The 19,096-nt window shown below is 47.8% G+C and overlaps 1 protein-coding gene across 2 annotated transcripts in view; it reads left to right on the top strand.

Moving 5' to 3' along the window:
* The window catches only part of GNG12 (G protein subunit gamma 12), a 58,662-nt gene that overhangs the window by 14,253 nt on the left and 25,313 nt on the right, over positions 1 to 19,096 (top strand). The window contains exon 2 of one of the 2 annotated variants that reach the window (XM_072128184.1): positions 10,521 to 10,577. The exons of the other annotated variant lie outside the window; for it this stretch is intronic. The gene's annotated coding sequence lies outside the window, so the exon portion shown is untranslated. The remainder of the gene's footprint in view (positions 1 to 10,520; positions 10,578 to 19,096) is intronic. 2 annotated transcript variants of the gene reach the window in all.

Genomic DNA, 19,096 nt, shown 5'->3' with positions numbered 1-19,096 from the left:
GAGGGGTGAAATCAAACGCTGTCTGAATGGCCACACCTGCTGACAGGTTCCCTTATAGTGAATGATCTGTGTATATAATATATATAGTTTGGTAGATGTGACTTGGACCATTATTCCTGGTTTTGTGGGTACATCTGCCACCCCCACTACTAACCTCAATGGAGCTGTCACTCAATAATGAACTTCTATCTAAGTGGCCAGCGTCTACTCACTATTCTGCTGGATTATACAGTGTAATTTCCTGGGATACGGCTCCGGGGCGGGGGCTCTGCTCCGTCTATCAGTCGGGTCTTGGAAATATCAACATGAGGCGGGATGTTTGTGCCTCACCTGACGGCAGGTGCGTCCCTCCGACAGCTGCTGCGCTCTCACCTGTCCTGTATACAGCGCGGCCCGGACCCCTGCCAGCACCAGGCGTCTCTGACATGTCACCACACCTGCTAGATCCTAGTGCTCATGGTCTTCATTTGATGGGGATTTTGACCCTCCTGCCCTAATTTTTAGTAAAAATATTGGACTTGTCACATCACATCATCACCTTTTTGAACATTGTGAATTGCAACAGGACTGTGATGTATGGATTTAGATTCCGGGATTGTAGCTTCTCCAACTGCACTTAAGGTGTCTCCTCACACTGCTGTGCTCTGTTCTCTGTGCAGCCAGTATTCGGTATAGTCCCTGGAGAGATGTGAAAAAAGACCTTTTGTATATTGTATGTTGTTAGTAGCAGCAGGGCTGTGATATGATTTGTAGTGTCTCCATGTGCACTTGGGCAGTGTCCTGACACTGCTGTGCTCTGTGCTTTCTGCAGCCAGTCTAATGTATTCTATTGTCCCTGGAGAGCTGTGTAATCAGACCTTTTGTGCATGTTATTAGCAGCAGCACTGCCATATATGCATTTATATTCTAGGATAGGAGCTTCTCCAAGTGCACTGGGGGCGTATCCTCACACTGCTGTGCTCTCTGCAGCCATTATAAAGTATGGTTATCATTAAGAGATGTGTTAGTAGCAGCAGGACTGTGAAATGTGGATTTATAATCCAGGATTGTAGCTTCTCCAAGTGCACTGGGGGCATGTCCTCACACTGCTGTGCTCTTTGCCCCTCACAGTCCAGAAGCCCCTCCTTCTTCATCTGATTAATATCTGTAGCAGGTTGGATTCTCCAGAAGTAACTCTGAAGAGGGAAGGATCTATGGAGTGGGTCAATGCAGGGGACTAAGAGCGCAGCAGTGTGAGGAGACCTTCCTAGTGGAATATAAATGATCCGGCCTCACAGAACCATCGGAGCAGGTCATGACTTTAGGTTACAGACGGGAGAAGTCCCCTTCCATAATGTAGGTGCTGCACCCACCTCCTCCGCCTCCTCCCTGCACCCGGTGATGAGCTTCAGGTCTGACGTGTTACGTGACGTTTGTGCGCAGATTCCGTCAATGTCCTGTCTGTCTGTGAAAGGTGCGAGAGAATCTGGAGGCTCCGGAAAGACCTGAATGTCCAACCACGGGGCGCTCGTAAAAACCATCCGGATCGTACAGGCTGCGGGCGCGCGGTGCTGGGCCTTCCTCATGGCGTCTAAGTGGGGGGGTGGTCTGAGGTCCTTATGTATCGGGGGTCACTCCTCCGTTTTTCTTAATTCTCGTGTATTTTATAATAATAATAATAATTCTAATAATATATAGCTGCACAAAGCATGACAAATCAGTCCCTGTCCCCATGGGGCTCACAATCTACACAGCCTAACAGTATGTTTTTGGAGTGTGGGAGGAAACCGGAGGACCCGGAGGAAACCCACGCAAACACGGAGAGAACATACAAACTCTTTGCAGATGTTGACCTGGATGGGATTCAAACCCAGCGCTGCAAGGCAGAAGTGCTACTCACTCAGCCACCGTGCCGCCCCATTAAATTATATTTTCCTGTTACTACATAGATGAACAGTGAGCGCTACGTTTCTTATAGGTCTCGGTGACCAAGTCTTACTGGTCGACTCTTCTTTACATATTAAAATAAGAATAAAATCGGAAACGCGCGTCTCCTTGCCGTCGCGCGCGTCCATCCCTCCGGTATTCGTTACTGTACACATTGTGACACGTTTCATGCAGCGTTCAGCTCCGCGCCGGTGGAGGAGGAGGACAGATCCCACTTATAATCCATCATAGACCGTCCTAGTAATAATATCGGAAGGCTCATTCTCTAATGTATGTCATCTACATGTCCACGTGACGTGAGAGCGCTTCCAATTTTCGGATTAGACCGGGAAATGTCAATGATGTAATTGCGTGGGGCAGTGACTTATTGGGGCGGTTTTATTACAGCGCAGCCTTGCCACAAGGGGATATGATGATCTGCTCACTGACTTGTGTGTAAGGGGCTTCTTAAAGGGGTCCTCTGCATTTATCATTACTCTGTTTTATCAAAGCACAAATTTTCCTGTTCCCCTGGTAAGAAGGAAGATGTGACCGTTCATCCTGATCTTACTGGTTCATGAGCCATAGTAAAGGGATGACAATATAAACTGCTCCGTGTCTTTGGAAAGCTGGACAAAGAATAACCTACAACTCCCAGCATTCCTTGTTTGTTGCTTTATGGGGTTGTAGTTCCACAATAACTGGAGTTTATAAAGGACATTTACCACCAGGATGAAGGATTGTAAACCAAGCACACTGACATACTGGTGTGTGCCCCCTCTGCCCGGATCTGCTTTTCTTTAACGTTCTTATGTCCTTGTTTTTACAAAATAAGGCTTTTAAAATTATGCAAATAAGTCAGAGGGGCTCTGGGCTCCATAGGTATTAATGGAGCCTGGAGCCCCTCAAGCTCATTTGCATAATTTAAAAGCCTTTTTTTTCCTTAAAAACAAGAGCATAGGAAGCTAAAAGAAGAGCAGATCCTGCCAGAGGGGGCACACACCAGGATGTCAGTGTACTTGGTTTACAATCCTTCATCCTGGTGGTAGATGTCCTTTTAAGTCTGCTGACCCCTAGACGTCAGACCCTGGTGTTAGGGCACCTGCGGTCAGCTGTACCAGTCAGTGACGGCTTCGTGCCTCTGGTGGCTATTGTTATGCTTGACTCCATATAAAGACCTTATTCTTCCATATTCCACGACTTTGGTTAAATTCAATTTATCACCAGGATGAAGGAATATAAACCAAGCACACTTACATGCTGATGTGTGCCCCCTCTTGCTGGATCCGCTCTTCTATAACCGTCTTACTAACCTGTATTTTTTTTTGTTTGTTTTTTTAAATAAAAAAATTAACTGCAAATTTGCCTTTAAGGGCTCCAGGCTCCATTAAAGACTATGTAGCCTGGAGCCCCTCAGGTTCATTTGCATAATTTTTAATGTTGTTTTTTTTTTTTTAATTATTTGTATAAACAAGAGCCTGAGAAGTGAAAAGAAGAGAGGGGGCACGCACCAGTGTGTAAGTGTGCTTGGTGTACAATCCTTCATCCTGGGGGTAGCTTACATTTTAAAGGAACACTCCAGTCAAAGGTAACGGATTGATTACTACACGGTGCAGGGTCTGAAGAGCAGAACAGGACTCATTGGGGGGGGAGATTTATCACTACTTACACATGAAACCGAGAAAACAATCACAATTATTCACAGCAATAGCCACTTTGCCACCTGCACGCCATGGGGGCGTGGCATCCGGTGGAGGGGGCGGGGCACAGGGCGTTCCCTCCCCGTACCTGCATTCTTTGGAAAAACCAGCGAACAAAAGTTTTGACCGGAGGCTCCGCCGCCCCCCGGGTACATGAAGAAGCCTAGGGGGGAGAGGTTTCCATCATATGGTGGTACAGGGGTGTATGATAAATCTCCCCCATTGTCAGTGTATTCCTAGAAGCTGGAGTCCTGCTTCCCCCCCCCCAGGCCCTGCACAAGGTATGATCCAATAAATGGGCTGTGACTGGAGGGTCCTGTAGGTGGGGACCAGGACCCATGGCGCCCCTAGTTTATTACCAATAGTGTCTTTTGTAGGGCGCCCCCTGTAGGATATTAATCTCTGCATCTCATGAACCTGATGAGGATTTTTTTTGTAGTCTTATTTTTGGTTTTCGCTGCACGAGGCTCCTGTCTCTGCATTAGAGCCCTTAAAATGCATCTCCCATCGATTTCAATCAAATCCCGTCCTTTGTTCCCTGTTATCAGCCAGAAACCTTTTACACCGAGATGAAGGAGCCGCTTGTCCTAAACGTATTAAAACTTTCTACAAGTGAATCACAGCGGAGGCCGAGCCCACATTCTGTGTCACAGCCGGAAAAACGAGTCTTTTGGGTCGGCCCCGGCTGGTCGGGTGTGTTTTGGTCTTGGCTCCGCTCGTGTAATCACTACTGGTGAATTCTTTGAAAAAAAAAAAAAAATTCCTTGGCCCTTTTCCTCCTGTTTTTTGCCTTGTGCTGCAGTGATTGAGCGCGGGATCCGCGGGTCCCGGCGCACACATACTTGCCATAGGGGTGACAATTGGTTTTGCTGTTGGTGCCGGGACGTGAAGTCAGGGCAGTCTTTACTCTGACATTCACGTTTCATCAGATAAGATTTGTGTGTTTTACTGTAGCGGAGGATTTGCTCCTCTTATCATGTATGTGCAAGGTAAAGGAAGTGCAGCTCCGCCCCTGTTACTTTTTACACGCTTTTAGATTTGTTTTCCTCCTATCTTTAAAGGGAACCTGTCACCAGGGACCTCATTTTCACTACAGACAGGTCACAGAAGCCCCTCACACCTGCAAGGCCTCTCTGCCTTGTCTAAGCATTTGCATTACAATATAATTGTGTTATAACTTCCCTTGAACCCTGACAGAATCCTCTGTGTAGTCCCAGTGGTTGGGCTTTGGTTTGGATGCATTTCAAAAATGTTATCTTCTTATGCCTATTGTTTTTGCATAAAAGGGTTTAAAAATTATGCAAATGAACCTGAGGGGCTCCAGGCTCCATTTATGCCTATAGAGGCTGGAGCCCCTCTGATTCATTTGCATAATTTATTTATTTTTTAAAACCGGGCATAAGAAGCTAAAAGAAGGGGAGGGGCTGGAATGCCTGCAGTGTAATAATATCACATGTTATGGATGATACATGGTACAGGGTCAGGAGGGGTCGGGATGTCTGCAGTGTAATAATATCACATGTTATGGATGATACATGGTACAGGGTCAGGAGGGGTCGGGATGTCTGCAGTGTAATAATATCACATGTTATGGATGATACATGGTACAGGGTCAGGAGGGGCCGGGATGTCTGCAGTGTAATAATATCACATGTTATGGATGATACATGGTACAGGGTCAGGAGGGGAGGGGATGTCTGCAGTGTAATAATATCACATGTTATGGATGATACATGGTACAGGGTCAGGAGGGGCCGGGATGTCTGCAGTGTAATAATATCACATGTTATGGATGATACATGGTACAGGGTCAGGAGGGGATGTCTGCAGTGTAATAATATCACATGTTATGGATGATACATGGTACAGGGTCAGGAGGGGCCGGGATGTCTGCAGTGTAATAATATCACATGTTATGGATGATACATGGTACAGGGTCAGGAGGGGTCGGGATGTCTGCAGTGTAATAATATCACATGTTATGGATGATACATGGTACAGGGTCAGGAGGGGTCGGGATGTCTGCAGTGTAATAATATCACATGTTATGGATGATACATGGTACAGGGTCAGGAGGGGCCGGGATGTCTGCAGTGTAATAATATCACATGTTATGGATGATACATGGTACAGGGTCAGGAGGGGCCGGGATGTCTGCAGTGTAATAATATCACATGTTATGGATGATACATGGTACAGGGTCAGGAGGGGCCGGGTTGTCTGCAGTGTAATAATATCACATGTTATGGATGATACATGGTACAGGGTCAGGAGGGGCCGGGATGTCTGCAGTGTAATAATATCACATGGTATGGATGATACATGGTACAGGGTCAGGAGGGGCTGGGATGTCTGCAGTGTAATAATATCACATGTTATGGATGATACATGGTACAGGGTCAGGAGGGGCTGGGATGTCTGTAGTGTAATAATATTACATGTTATGGATGATACATGGTACAGGGTCAGGAGGCGCAGGATGTCTGCAGTGTAATAATATCACATGTTATGGATGATACATGGTACAGGGTCAGGAGGGGCCGGGATGTCTGCAGTGTAATAATATCACATGTTATGGATGATACATGGTACAGGGTCAGGAGGGGCCGGGATGCCTGCAGTGTAATAATATCACATGTTTTGGATGATACATGGTGCAGGGTCAGGAGGGGCCGGGATGTCTGCAGTGTAATAATATCACATGTTATGGATGATACATGGTACAGGGTCAGGAGGGGCCGGGATGTCTGCAGTGTAATAATATCACATGTTATGGATGATACATGGTACAGGGTCAGGAGGGGCCGGGATGTCTGCAGTGTAATAATATCACATGTTATGGATGATACATGGTACAGGGTCATGAGGGGCTGGGATGTCTGCAGTGTAATAATATCACATGTTATGGATGATACATGGTACAGGGTCAGGAGGGGCCGGGATGTCTGCAGTGTAATAATATCACATGTTATGGATGATACATGGTACAGAGTCAGGAGGGGCAGGGATGTCTGCAGTGTAATAATATCACATGTTATGGATGGTACATGGTACAGGGTCAGGAGGGGACGGGATGTCTGCAGTGTAATAATATCACATGTTATGGATGATACATGGTACAGGGTCAGGAGGGGAAGGGATGTCTGCAGTGTAATAATATCACATGTTATGGCTGATACATGGTGCAGGGTCAGGAGGGGCCGGGGTAATTAATATAATTAATGGGTATGAGGATGGAGGCTGCTTCTCTCTACAGCCAGTAACGATGTATAGGTGCCCCTCTAGTTAGGTGAGGTAAGTCGTGTCTGTGCACCTCCATAGGCCGTGACCTCTTCATTTCTCTCCGGCCTTCGCTTCCCTCCTGATAACCCGCCGGCTCCTTCCTCTCCAGGAACAATGCTGTACAACATTAATCAATAGAAAAGGAAATTTCCAATCGATAAGCCGGACGGTGACTTTGTCTCGCTGAGCTGCGCGGGCGCTGGGGGGGGGTAACAATGCGCCATTGATGCTGTTATCTCCTCCGTGGCCCGGCAGTATCCTGATGGCCCATATACCTGATATATACTTTGTATACGGCTGTATATGGACTGGTGCACAGTGCGGACCCCCGCTGCGCTGGTGGGGGGTCTCCCGGAAGCTGCTCTTGTGCAATCCCTGTATCTCTGCTTCCTTCCAGCTTGTGGTCGGTATCTGTGATGTGCATGAGAACGCTTCGCGTGCCGCTAGTTTGCCGTCTATTAACTCCGCGTTGGGGCAGATCGTTTTTCTGGCCTTTTCATCATTAGACGCTAATTGACTCTTAGTAAATCAATTACACGCCTGATCTGTGAGAAGACGATCGCTTATCCAAGATGGCCGAAGTAGGGGGGAGTCATGGGGAGAGTTTCGGCTGGATAACGCAATTACAGCCGGTCCGTACTGATCCGGGTGCTCTGGTGATCCAGATGTTGTACAGGACCATAGACCCGTCACAGTATAAATCGCTGTAATCTCTTGCTCCGTTTTGTAGTCGCATCATGGGTCACGTTTCCCAACTGAATGGCCCCCACGGAGAAGATGAATGGCCCCCACGGAGAAGATGAATGGCCCCCACGGAGAAGATGAGGACTAGTTGTCGCTGCTATTGGTTTATTGACTTGAGTGGGTCGATCAGTAATGGAGGCCGTGATCGGCAATGTTGACCATAACAATGTTGGGTCCCTGGAGAGATGTGTGATCAAACCTGTGTGAGTGTTGTTAGTAGCAGCAGGACTGTGAAATATGGATTTGTATTCCAGGATTGTGCACTCCTCACACTGCTGTGCTCTGTGCTCTCTGCATGGAGCTGCCGTTCAAGATCTAATGATGGACAAAACTACACCAGGTCCAACGTAGTTTTGCGTAACAGGAGCGCCCCCTGCTGGCCCACACCGCCAGCCCCTGAGCCCCTCCACATCCTCATGGCAGAAAAATTATCGTACACAAGAAATTGTGATTATTTTGGTGCCTCTACACCGGAGCCCTGATGCATCGCCCCCAGTTTTCTATGTATTTTGGGTATTTACTTTTATCTATTTGTAGCCTCCCGTCGTGACCGTGTGAAAATCTCCGTCCTTTGTGCTCCAGTAAGTTTGATGGATGTTTCCTTTGGCGTTGGATGAGTCTCCCGCATGTTCTCCCGATGCTGGTAGCTCCCGGGGATGATGAGGATTCTTATCTGTACGTTGTGGGTGTGAATATGAAGGGTTTCCCACGTAGGATCCATGGAGGTGCCCTCTAAATCTGGCTGTTCCTCCTGTATGACCTTTAGAGGCGGTGGATCTATAGGAGCACAGCCTGGACTCAGCGAGGCGTCTCTAGTGATACGGATCTGATCGCTGGTCGTATCGGTCACACGCGCAGTGACGTCGCTCTCTGCATGTGACCTGTGGGGTCTCTTCTGCGCTGGGGGCCACAGTTCCCTTGTGAATGATCTGCTTGAGGTTCTTGTGCTTTGGGTCTGTGCAGCAATGACCTATCTATCTATCCGCTCGGCGTAGTGCGACCTCTAGTGACCTCTGTATGATGCCGCCTCCTTCTCTCGCCTCCTCCGTAATTAAAACTGAAATGAAACTTGGAGATGTTCCTGTATAATGTGGCGCGGTCCATTTATGGCGAATACTCGCCCCATATTCCATCTCTTTGTCCCTCTAGAATTACATTATTGCTTCCAAATGCCAGAAGACACCGGATGGTAAATCCGGCAGCGATCGGTCGCACGTCTTGTGTCTGCTGAAACTTCCTCTTACCCTTTAGTGATGATACTTTTTATGTTTTGTCGTTTTTAACTCTTTCCTTACCCTTCTGCCTTCTTTATGAAAGCTGCTGGATCTCTGGAGACGTCTGAGGACTCTTCTACCTCCTGTACACGTGGTAGCGGGCCGAGGTTGTTGGAGACTTGTAACATATAATCGTCTTGTAAGTGAAATGGAAATCCACTCACTTTGTGCTTGTAGACGGGGGTGAAGCTGGAGGGGCTGAGCCGCAGTGTAAAGCATGGATTAGGGCTAAGGCCGGCGGCACACGTGGTGATTTGTACCCGTTTTTGGTCCGTTTTTAAGCAGTCCGTTAAATGCATGCGTTTTGGACCGGTTTTACCAATTATCTTAATTAAAACGGGTCAAAAACGCATTCAGTATTTAACGGACTACTAAAAAGCGTAAAAAAAAAACTGGTTGAAAACCCCCCCGTGTGCCGCTGGCCTCAGGCTTTTGATTGGAGATACACGGACCTGCCGTTCCCGGATGGACAGGGGCTTTCCCCCGTCCAATACTAGCCATGGCGTTCATCTCCCGGATTGGCCCTCCGGTCACCAATCTGGCGATACGTTCGGGACATGCGGCCGAACCTGAACAGCAATAGCGGCTCCACTCATTTCTGGTGTCATTGTGTGAAGATAAGATCCATAGGGGGTTAATTTGTTACTTTGTTGCACTTGATGGATATAATTATGATTTCACCCGGGGTAATTATATGTCAGACCGTGGATAAGGCTCCGCCTCTCTATACATCTCTCGGGCTGCGTTCACACATGACGTTTGCATTTCAAAACGCAGCACAAAGACTCCTCCTGCGATATAAAGTAAGATTTACTGTATGCAGCACAAACGCCACATGTGAACGCGGCCTTAGGGCTTCTTAGTAACCACGGATGTCCCCTTCTTCCTCCACCCTCGCCCCTGGTTATCAGATCCCGGCAGGCGCACACGTCTTCCCTCCTCCACCACACGACTGTTATCACTCGCTTCCTCCACGGCTTATGCAAATCTCTGTTAGCGCCGCACAGTTAGTTTCTGGAGACAAAGCATTTTATGGAAATCCCAAGCTCAATGTGTGAAATGTGAGTAAACATGGTAATACAAACTCTCCTTTATCCTGCAGCGAGCAGATGGCGGACGCTCTTAAAGGGACCGTGCACTACAGGTAGCGGCAGAGTCTCTGATTTGGAGCTGTGCTATGATGCACTTCCCTGTTGTCACCACTAGGAGGCGATCTATATAAAGCTGGATATGAACCTGATGTGATGGTGCAGCGCAGCCCCTAGTGGTGACACAAGGAAGCTCGGCTTATACTAGAGGTGACGTGTATACAGACACTGCCTATAATGCTCCTGGACATCACGGAGCGACCGCGTCGTCTAAAGGCCTGCAAAAAATAAGTCCTCTGCAAATCTTGAAATATCAGAAATATTCTGCAACATTTATACGGGAATGTTTATCATCCTAATGACCTCGTGTCGTTACTTGTCATCCACAGGGGATTTCCCACACCCATTCCGTGTGGAATATTTTCTGTGGATCCGGGGAAATGCTGGTGCTGGTTATAGTCTCCAGCACTTGTCGTACACACAGGACCTGTGGACCCATTAACCCCTGTATCTCTTTTCTCCTGCAGTTTTCCAGGAAAACGAGAAAAGCTTTAAACGGGTCGGAGCAGCGGCCGCCCTTCTAGGTGAGTCCTGGTCATCTATTATATTCTCTCCGTGTGAATGTCATGTACTCCTACAGGCTGCACATAAAAGGTGTAAAATGGCCAATGCTGCAATCTGGCTGCCAGAAAGTAACATTGCTGCGAGACGTCATCAATCCATCATTGCCCTGGACTTTCCCTGCACATCAGTGTAAATAGGGGGATTGGACTGCAGTTCCCTTCATAGTTGTAGAGGGAAAATTTAAGCAGATCCACTGCAGTTTTTCCATTACTCATAGATCTAAGCGCCGTTAGCAACTGGAAATATTATGCTAATCAGCCAGAAGGGCTGTAGCTTTACAGGCTGTTATACTGTGCAGGAGCAACGGAGATAGCAGGAAGGGGCTCTGGTAATTTTGAAGGCAGGAGGCCATGGATAACACATATAAGGAGATACCACAGTCCCGGTGCCTGGATCTATGAGTAATGTCCCGGGTTTATCAGGATGGATCTTGATGATAGTAGATTTCATTAAAGGAAAACTACCATCAGGAATCTACTTATTAAGTTAGATCCAAAACCCTAAACTATGTTTCCCTAATACCGTATTTTTCTGACTATAAGGCGCACCTCTGATAAATGCCTGCTAAGACATCTAGGTTCATATATAAGGCGCGCTGGAGTATAAGGTGCAGGATCAAATGCAGTACCTAAAAATGACCAGCAGGTGGCAGACCTGTGCACAGTACTAGCAGCTACACTTCCCGGGAAACTTGTCTGCAGCGTGTCAGAGAGCTCCGATCTCAGAGGTATGGGCTGCTGGGGGTTAATGCAGGGTGATGCAGCAGGGGTTAAGCGGTCTCCCTCTGCCCCTTCTCCTTCCCTCCTCAGCCAGGTTATTACTCCTGTGGGGTTCCCTGTGGCTTCTTCTCTTTCCCCTGTGGCTGGCAGGTACTGATGATGATGATGATTGCCTCGTGGTCGGCACTATGGCAGCTCCGGCCTCTCCGTGCTAGGGGAGGGCAGGATGGGCACAATGTTAGTTGTGGTGCCAGGGCACTTCAGGAGCCCGGGACCCTGTATACTGTGTGGGAAGGTGCAGGAAATTTCTGGGGATGGAGCTATTAAACACTGGTAAATGTACAGTACATCTTGTCTGTAGTACATTTCTGTATAAGTTCATGTATAAGGCGCACCTTTTGATTTCTGAGAAAATTAAAGGATTTTTGGTGCGCCTAGCCTAAACTTTGCCAAAAAATTGTATATTAGTTAGAGGCTACTGGGGCTTGGAGTAGCCTCTCCGGCTTCCGTCTGTGTCCTTGGAGCGCTCCTTTTCCCCCACCGGTTTCTTCAAGCTCTGCCCATGCACAAGAGGAGCTGCTCAGTGGCGGAGTACACGTGCGTGTCATGGCAGCCGTCAGCACTGAAGCGGTAGGTGCGCAGAGCTTCAATAAACTGTCAGCGAGAAGGACGCGGGAGAGCATCGGCTGCCTTCACTCCCACATCCCGGAGAGGCGACTCCAAGCCGTTTGGTAGATGTTTTAGTAGGAACCTCCCATTGTATCTTCCTTTAGCCCCTTCACAACATTGGCCGCTGGTATTTGGAGAGGGCTCATGGGCAACAAACACCCACCAGTAACGCCTACGATTGCTGGCGGCATATTGCCCTAGACCAGTGATGGCGAAGCTTTTAGAGATTGAGTGCCAACACGGCAATTTAGGCAGTAACAAACTTATTGCTACCAGAATCTTTGAGCTCCAATCCGAACCTTGTCCACTCCTCTTCACTCTTCAGACAGGACGAGGCAGCACAGGATGGGTCACTTTAGTCCACTACTTGGACTGTCTGAGACTGCAGGAAGGTGTCATGTCAGGCAAACTCTGTGCCTGGGAGACAGCCCGTGTGCCCACAGAGATGCCTCCGAGTGCCACCTCTGGCACCAGTGCCATAGGTTCGCCACCACTGCCCTAGACCATCGCTGGGGAGCGGCGAGCTGTAACCACGTCAGCATGGGGTCATCAAAGACCCGAGCGGACTGATGTTGGGTTATTACTCTATGGTATATGGTAGGATCATCCAACAACCTAGGGTTATATTTCCCTAGGGGATCTGAAAAATAGTTTAAAAAAAGTAAGTTAAATTAATTTAAATTCAATTTAAATGGTAACAATCATAAACATGTCAGGTATCGCTGCATCCCAAAACGTCCGATCTATCAAAATATAACAAGTTATACCCAGCATTAACCCTGTAACGGAAAATGGCGCCCAAAGTCCACTTTTTTGTAATTTTGCTAAATAAAAAAAATTCTATAAAAAGTGCTCAAAAGGCCGAACAGTCCTAAAAATGGCAGCATTAAAAAACGTCAACAAAAGTTGCAAAAAACTGACACCACCCACAGCTCCGGGCACAGATGTGTGAAAAGGTTATTAGCGCCAGAAGACGGCAAAATGAAGAATTATTTATTTTGTACAGAAGGTTTTAATTTTTGTAAATGTATGAAAACATTATAAAACCTAAACAAATGTGTTATCCCTGCGATTGTACCGACCCAAAGAATAAAGTAGACCTGTCATTTTGGGGCGCACAGCGAAAAACGTAAAATCCAAACGCACAAGAAAACCGGGCGAATGCGTTTTTCACCATTTTCACTGCATTTGGAATTTTTTTCCCGCTTCCCAGTACATGGCATGGAATATTACATACCAACACTATGAAGTGCAATGTGTTACGCAGAAAACAAGCCCCCGCACAGCTCTGTACATGGGAAAATAAAAACTGTTATAGATTTTGGAGGTGGGGTGTGAAAAATGAAACAACAAAAATGAAAAAGTGCCTCGGCAGTAAGGGGTTAAGGGGGAGATTGCTGATAAGTTCCCTTAAAGATGCCCATCAGGTGCATTTACCCTTGGACTGTGTTCACATTATGATGATGCGCTGTTATTTCCTGGTGCATATAAGGGGGTCACATACATTAGGACAAGAACAAATGCAAGTGCGAGGAGGACGCTGTCCCTGGGAGCTCACAATCTATGTGGGAGGAGCCTCGAGGTGAGGGGGCAGAGCAGTTATTGCAATTACCATTCCAATATTGTGTATGAACACGGCCTGAGAGGACGGCTACACAAGTGGCCCACATATTGGCATACATTACATATATCTGGGGGTGATCTCCTATGGGTGCTATCTCCTATGGGTGCTGTGCTAGCAGCTTTCTCTTCATATTCCTGGTATAATGTGGACTCTTTCACCTTGGACCTTGTATATGAGATGCGGCTGATGACTGGTACAAGTAGCAGAATCTTTTTTATATTCTGCCGTTCCCTTATACAGAATGTCTGGATTATTGTTATATTTGTCCCCTATAATATGTAAAGCTTTGGCATATGATGTAAATAATATATGATAGAAATAAAGATTATTGTTACTATTTATATGGGAGATTCCTTGGCTTGTTCTCTGCAGCCATCAGTGAGGCCACTAGGGGGCAGCGCAGGCAGCCGCTTCTTCATGGTCTTCAGTGCTTTCCAGGTGGATCAGGATCTTCTCATGTCATTGTGATTTCTATCAGCTCATTCTGTACGTGTTTCGTCTTCTTATCTTCCTTGTAATGTCAGTCTTCATGTTGGAGGGTCTGCCGCCCCCAGTAATGCTGCTACTTGTAGTGTCTCTGTATCGGATGGCACCTGTGCGGGTTATTGCAGGCTCCCAGATGAGGACGTCCAGACCTGACCTCGTCCTGCGCAATCACCACTGACTATAAACATTGGGATGAGATTTTCCATGAACTTCTTTTCTTTCCCAGTATCCCCAGCACCACGGCGCCCCCTACAGGAGGGTTATACAGTGTCCGCTGTATCCTGAATCTGTTACTAATAATAATGGGAAATGACCAGCGTAGGGGAAGGAGAAGCTCCAAAGCCTGACCTGTAGAGGGCGCTCTCTACACATATGGGGTTAAAAGCGTCGCACAGAGCTGCCAAACTGGTCCTGTCCCCAATGGGGCTCAGTCTAATGAATCTGTGTGCGCAATATAAATACTAATTATTAATAAAAATATTTTATTATTATTATTTCTAATTATAAACCATCTACAACCCCGTGGTTATTGTACAGTCACCGGGACCCCCCGCAGTCACTAGAAGCGGGTTTTGAGCTCCAGATTTTGGAGGGGTTTGAGGTTCTTTGTCCTGCAGTGTATGAGATCCATGTAGATGGACAAGTGCTCAACCATCTCCATCGATCCTACAGCAGCAGAAATGTGACCACAGGAGGCAGAGACCCCATTCCTGCTGGTGCAGACCCCTCCATCTCATCTTAGACTGCTATGATGGGGATCTTTAGTAGGACAACCCCTTTAAACACCCTATTTTAGCATAGGAGAGCAGTGGATGTCCTAAGGCCCTGGGTGAGGACATAGCGGTCACCTGTGCTGGTGCGCAGTACAAATTTTACTAATGAGGTCTTCACTGTGACCAATGACCCCAGTCGTCTGTATGCTCCAGGCATCCTGCATTCTCTCTTCCCTCCACTAGGGGGGGACATTGTCTCGCTTCTGCTTTGTGCTGCTTTCAGTGTTTTGCAATAACTTTTGTGGCATTTTTTGAATGTTTTGCTTCTGGGCAGCGGAGGCGCGAGGTGTGAGGCACGAGGCGCGCTCTGAATGGGGTCAGTCTGAAGGGGCGGTTATTACAGTTCTGAACAGTTTTGTACATGAATCTACACTAACAGAATTACATATCCGGTCACCCTCCTACCCTGTACATTTGTGTTTGAATATTGATGGTTCCATTCACTCCAAGTAAACGGTGATCTTGCAGTATAAGGTTTTCCCATAATGGCTCCTGTCCTGTAGATTTACCAGAAATGCATAAAGTGGGTGTTTGCCTTTTAAAGGGGATGTCCAGCACTTTAATATCTATCACCTATATTTAGGATAAGTGATCAGTTTTGGGTTTCTGGGGTCGGGGGTCAATCAGCTGCTTAAAGCAGTTACAGTTCTGCATCACAGACCAATAACCTTCATGCATTGGTCACATAACTCTTGTTAAAGTGAATGTGGATGAGCTGCAATACCACGTATAGCCACTATACAGTGTGTGGCGCTGTGCTTGGAAAGCAACAGATGCCACAGTCTTCATCCTGGACTCCCCCTGCAGCGCCAGTATTTTGGGAATTGTATTGTGAGCCCCTATAAGTGCAGATATTGGGGGGTGAACCTTTGAGGACCCTTATTAAGGCATTGATTTGTTGGTGACCTCCCATGACTGTTGAGGTGTGAAGAGACCCCGTGACCCCAGCGTGGGGGGCAGCGGTGCTGGGTATCTAATGCACTTAACAACTGGCCTGATATTTGCTTTCCTGGACGTGTGAAATTCTACAAGATCCTCAGTGTTTATCCTCTCAGATGTTTTACAGCTTCCAAAATGACAAGACCTGAGGGTCCTAAATCCATGTGCGCCCGGGTTATGGTCCTACTTACACACGATGGAGGGGGGATGTAAGAGGGGCACAGACGTCTCATCTGCCGGGTGCATCCATCTGCCAACCTGCAGCCTCCTAATTTACTTTGTGGTTTGTTTCCTTAGTTTTCCGGATCACTGCTTGCTGTCAGTGAATGGGTCTTCTTAATAAAATTCATAAACTTAAAATCTTTACTGGGCCAAATCTGGCCAAATACCTGTTGTTGTCATGTACCGGGGGGGGGAGGGGAGAGCGTCCGTCAGACTTGTGCAGAGGCTCCTCTATGTGACTCCCTCAGCCCTGGTGTCCGGAGGCCTCCATAGATATGGAATGGCAGCTGATTGGGCTCATACACATTAGATTTCCCTGTAGTTAGGTGCTGGCGCTGGGGGGTACCCTGCCTGGTGCCGCACGTGTCCTGCGCTGTATACCGCCACCTCCTGCTCCAGGCTCCCAGCACATCACATGCACCGAGCTAAGTCTACAGATCCTGCGCAAGCTCCGCCGGCTACAGACAGATGTGAGGACCGTGACCTACATTGCATCGTGCCAGGGTCACATCACTGGAGCAGCCGAGAGGCGGACCCCCCGGGTGACACCAGCGCCACCTCATAATGATATCAGCTAAACGGCCGGATCAGTACCAGCAGAACCAACCTCCCTCCTGGTCTGATACATTGTAGTAACTGATGCAGCAACTGGACTGGACACAATGGTAACAAATGTCTGGGTTACAGAAGTGCAGTTGTGGAATATAATTCAATATATCACAGTCCTGCTGCTACTAACGACCACCTACAATATGGCATGATTACACATCTCTCCAGGGACAATATGGTCACAACTGCTGACAGGTTCCCTTCTACAATATGCAGATGAGGTCACCCATATATACAGGCCCCGGGTGCATCTTCTGTAAACAGATTCCAGCTGCCCCTCTGATGCCCGTGCCCTCCCTTTGTGCCCGCTCTCGTCTCCTAATTGCCGTTCACTCATGGAAATTGAGGTTTGCACATGGAATGTTCCCGGCACGTGCCGCTGCTCCCATTCTCTGCAGGACTACAAATTCCAGCATTCTGTGCTTTGGGGGGGGGGGGGGGCGCTGATTCTCTGTGGCTCTTCTGTGTCTGTCTGGGCAGATTTCTTGGCCTGGAAGTTGTTGTACTGTTCCTTGATATCCTGGTGTCACGCAACGTGGAGCCCGTGGACAGATGCCCGATCCCTGTAATGTGACCTGTAGACCTTGCTCTACGTCTTACAGTCCAACGTTTACACCCAGTGCATTATGGGACAACATTTTATGCTTGTCATTAGACCTTCTGACCACTTTCCTGCAGATACAGCGCCCCCTCCGGTCCACAGGCTGACTGTAGTATTGCAGCTCTGCGCCATCTATAACCCACGGACAAGTGATTTTCCACTCATCTGAACGAGACTTCCAGAAGTCTGGTTCTTATTCGTTTACTATGGCCCAGCCCTGCAGTCATGTAACTGAACCTTTGTGTATATTACCGTAGTAGTAGAAGCAGGACTGTGAATAAAGGATTCAATTCCAGTCTTTCCCAAGAGCATTTATGTGGTGTCCTTACACTACTGTGCTCTGTGCTCTCTGCAGTCAGGTATTGTCCCTGGAGGGATGTGTAATTAAACCTTTGTGTATATTAGTAGTAGTAGTAGAAGCAGGACTGTGAATAAAGGATTCAATTCTAAGATTTCCGTTTCTCCAAGAGCACTTGTGTTGTGTCCTTGCATTCTCTAAAGGGATAATACCCAAAACCGACTGCAGAGAGCTTTTTGTGTGTTATTTGTAGCAGGACTGTGGTAGATGGATTTTTATTCCAGGACTGTAGCTTCTCCGGGGGTGGGGGTGTTTGTCCTGCTGTGCTCTCTGTAGTCAGTGTTAGGTATTGTCCCTGGCGAGATGTGTAATTAAACCTTTGTGTATGTTGTTAGTAGCAGCAGGACTGTTGAATATTGATTTAATTTCCAAGATTGTAGCTTCTCCATGTGCCCTGGGGTAATGTCCTCACTGCTGTGCTCTGTGCTTTTATTTAATCCGTGTTGGATATCGTCCCTGGAGAGATGTGGAATACGACCTTTGGGCAGCAGGACTGTGAAATATTTATTAGCAGCAGGACTGTGAAATATGGATTTATATTCCAGGACTGTACTATTAGCAAGTGCACTGGGGACATGTCCTCACACTGCTGTGTAACTAGCTCAGAAGTTCATGCACAGGAATAGGAGCACAGCAGTGTGAGGAGAGGCTTCCAGTACAATCCTGGCTGGAGTCTGCTTACAGTTTCATGACACGGTCTTGTGGTGGGCTGCACAGAGGGGCTGGGTTTTGGGAGCCGAGGTCTTGCCTTTGGGCCATGAGAGTCCATTAGTAAGTAATGATGAGTTGCTATTTCTGCAGTTGTCAGACCAGTCCAGGGTTACAGCGGGTGACACTGGGTGCTGTGTAGAGGGCGGGTGACCATGTCGGAGCCCCCCAGGACATCCTTGGGCCCATTGTGGATTCTCAAGATCCCTCAGACTCCTTCTGGTTCCAGGTGACTGGGCTGCAGAGCGTGTGCCAGGATGTGTTAATATTGCGTGCAGTGGGCAGGGCGGGCGTGCAGCGGTGCAGGGCGGGCGTGCAGCGCCGCGCTGTAGGGTAAACATTGCTGCCTATTAAATGCCACAAACGAACTCGGATAATGTTACAGGACACCATGTCCTTACAACCCGTCTCCCGGTCACTGAGCCGCAGCTTCCGCCTTCTGAATGAGTAAAAATTATATTCATTTTCCCAAATCCGGATTTTCTGTCCCCGTTGATGTTCTGCGCTGCGGGATATGTTGGTGCTATAACTGCGCTCCCTGTCTGTGCCCCGGTGACTGAAGGGTTACATTTCCTGGAAGAAAGACACAATGTCCCCGCTGAAAGTCCCGCGTCTCGTGTAGGGTTTTAGCGTTGAGGTATTTGAGGCATGCAGTCACTGGGGATCATGAGACCGAAGTCCAGCGACAATCTGTCTGATTCTGCTGCAATGTGCAGTAACTTGTAGATGTGACGACTGCCCCACGTGTCTGCAGGGACTCTCTAGGGGGCG

Source organism: Engystomops pustulosus, chromosome 10 (assembly GCF_040894005.1).
Source record: "Engystomops pustulosus chromosome 10, aEngPut4.maternal, whole genome shotgun sequence".
NCBI classification, from domain to species: Eukaryota; Metazoa; Chordata; class Amphibia; order Anura; family Leptodactylidae; genus Engystomops; species Engystomops pustulosus.
This window is presented reverse-complemented; position numbering and strand designations above follow the sequence as displayed.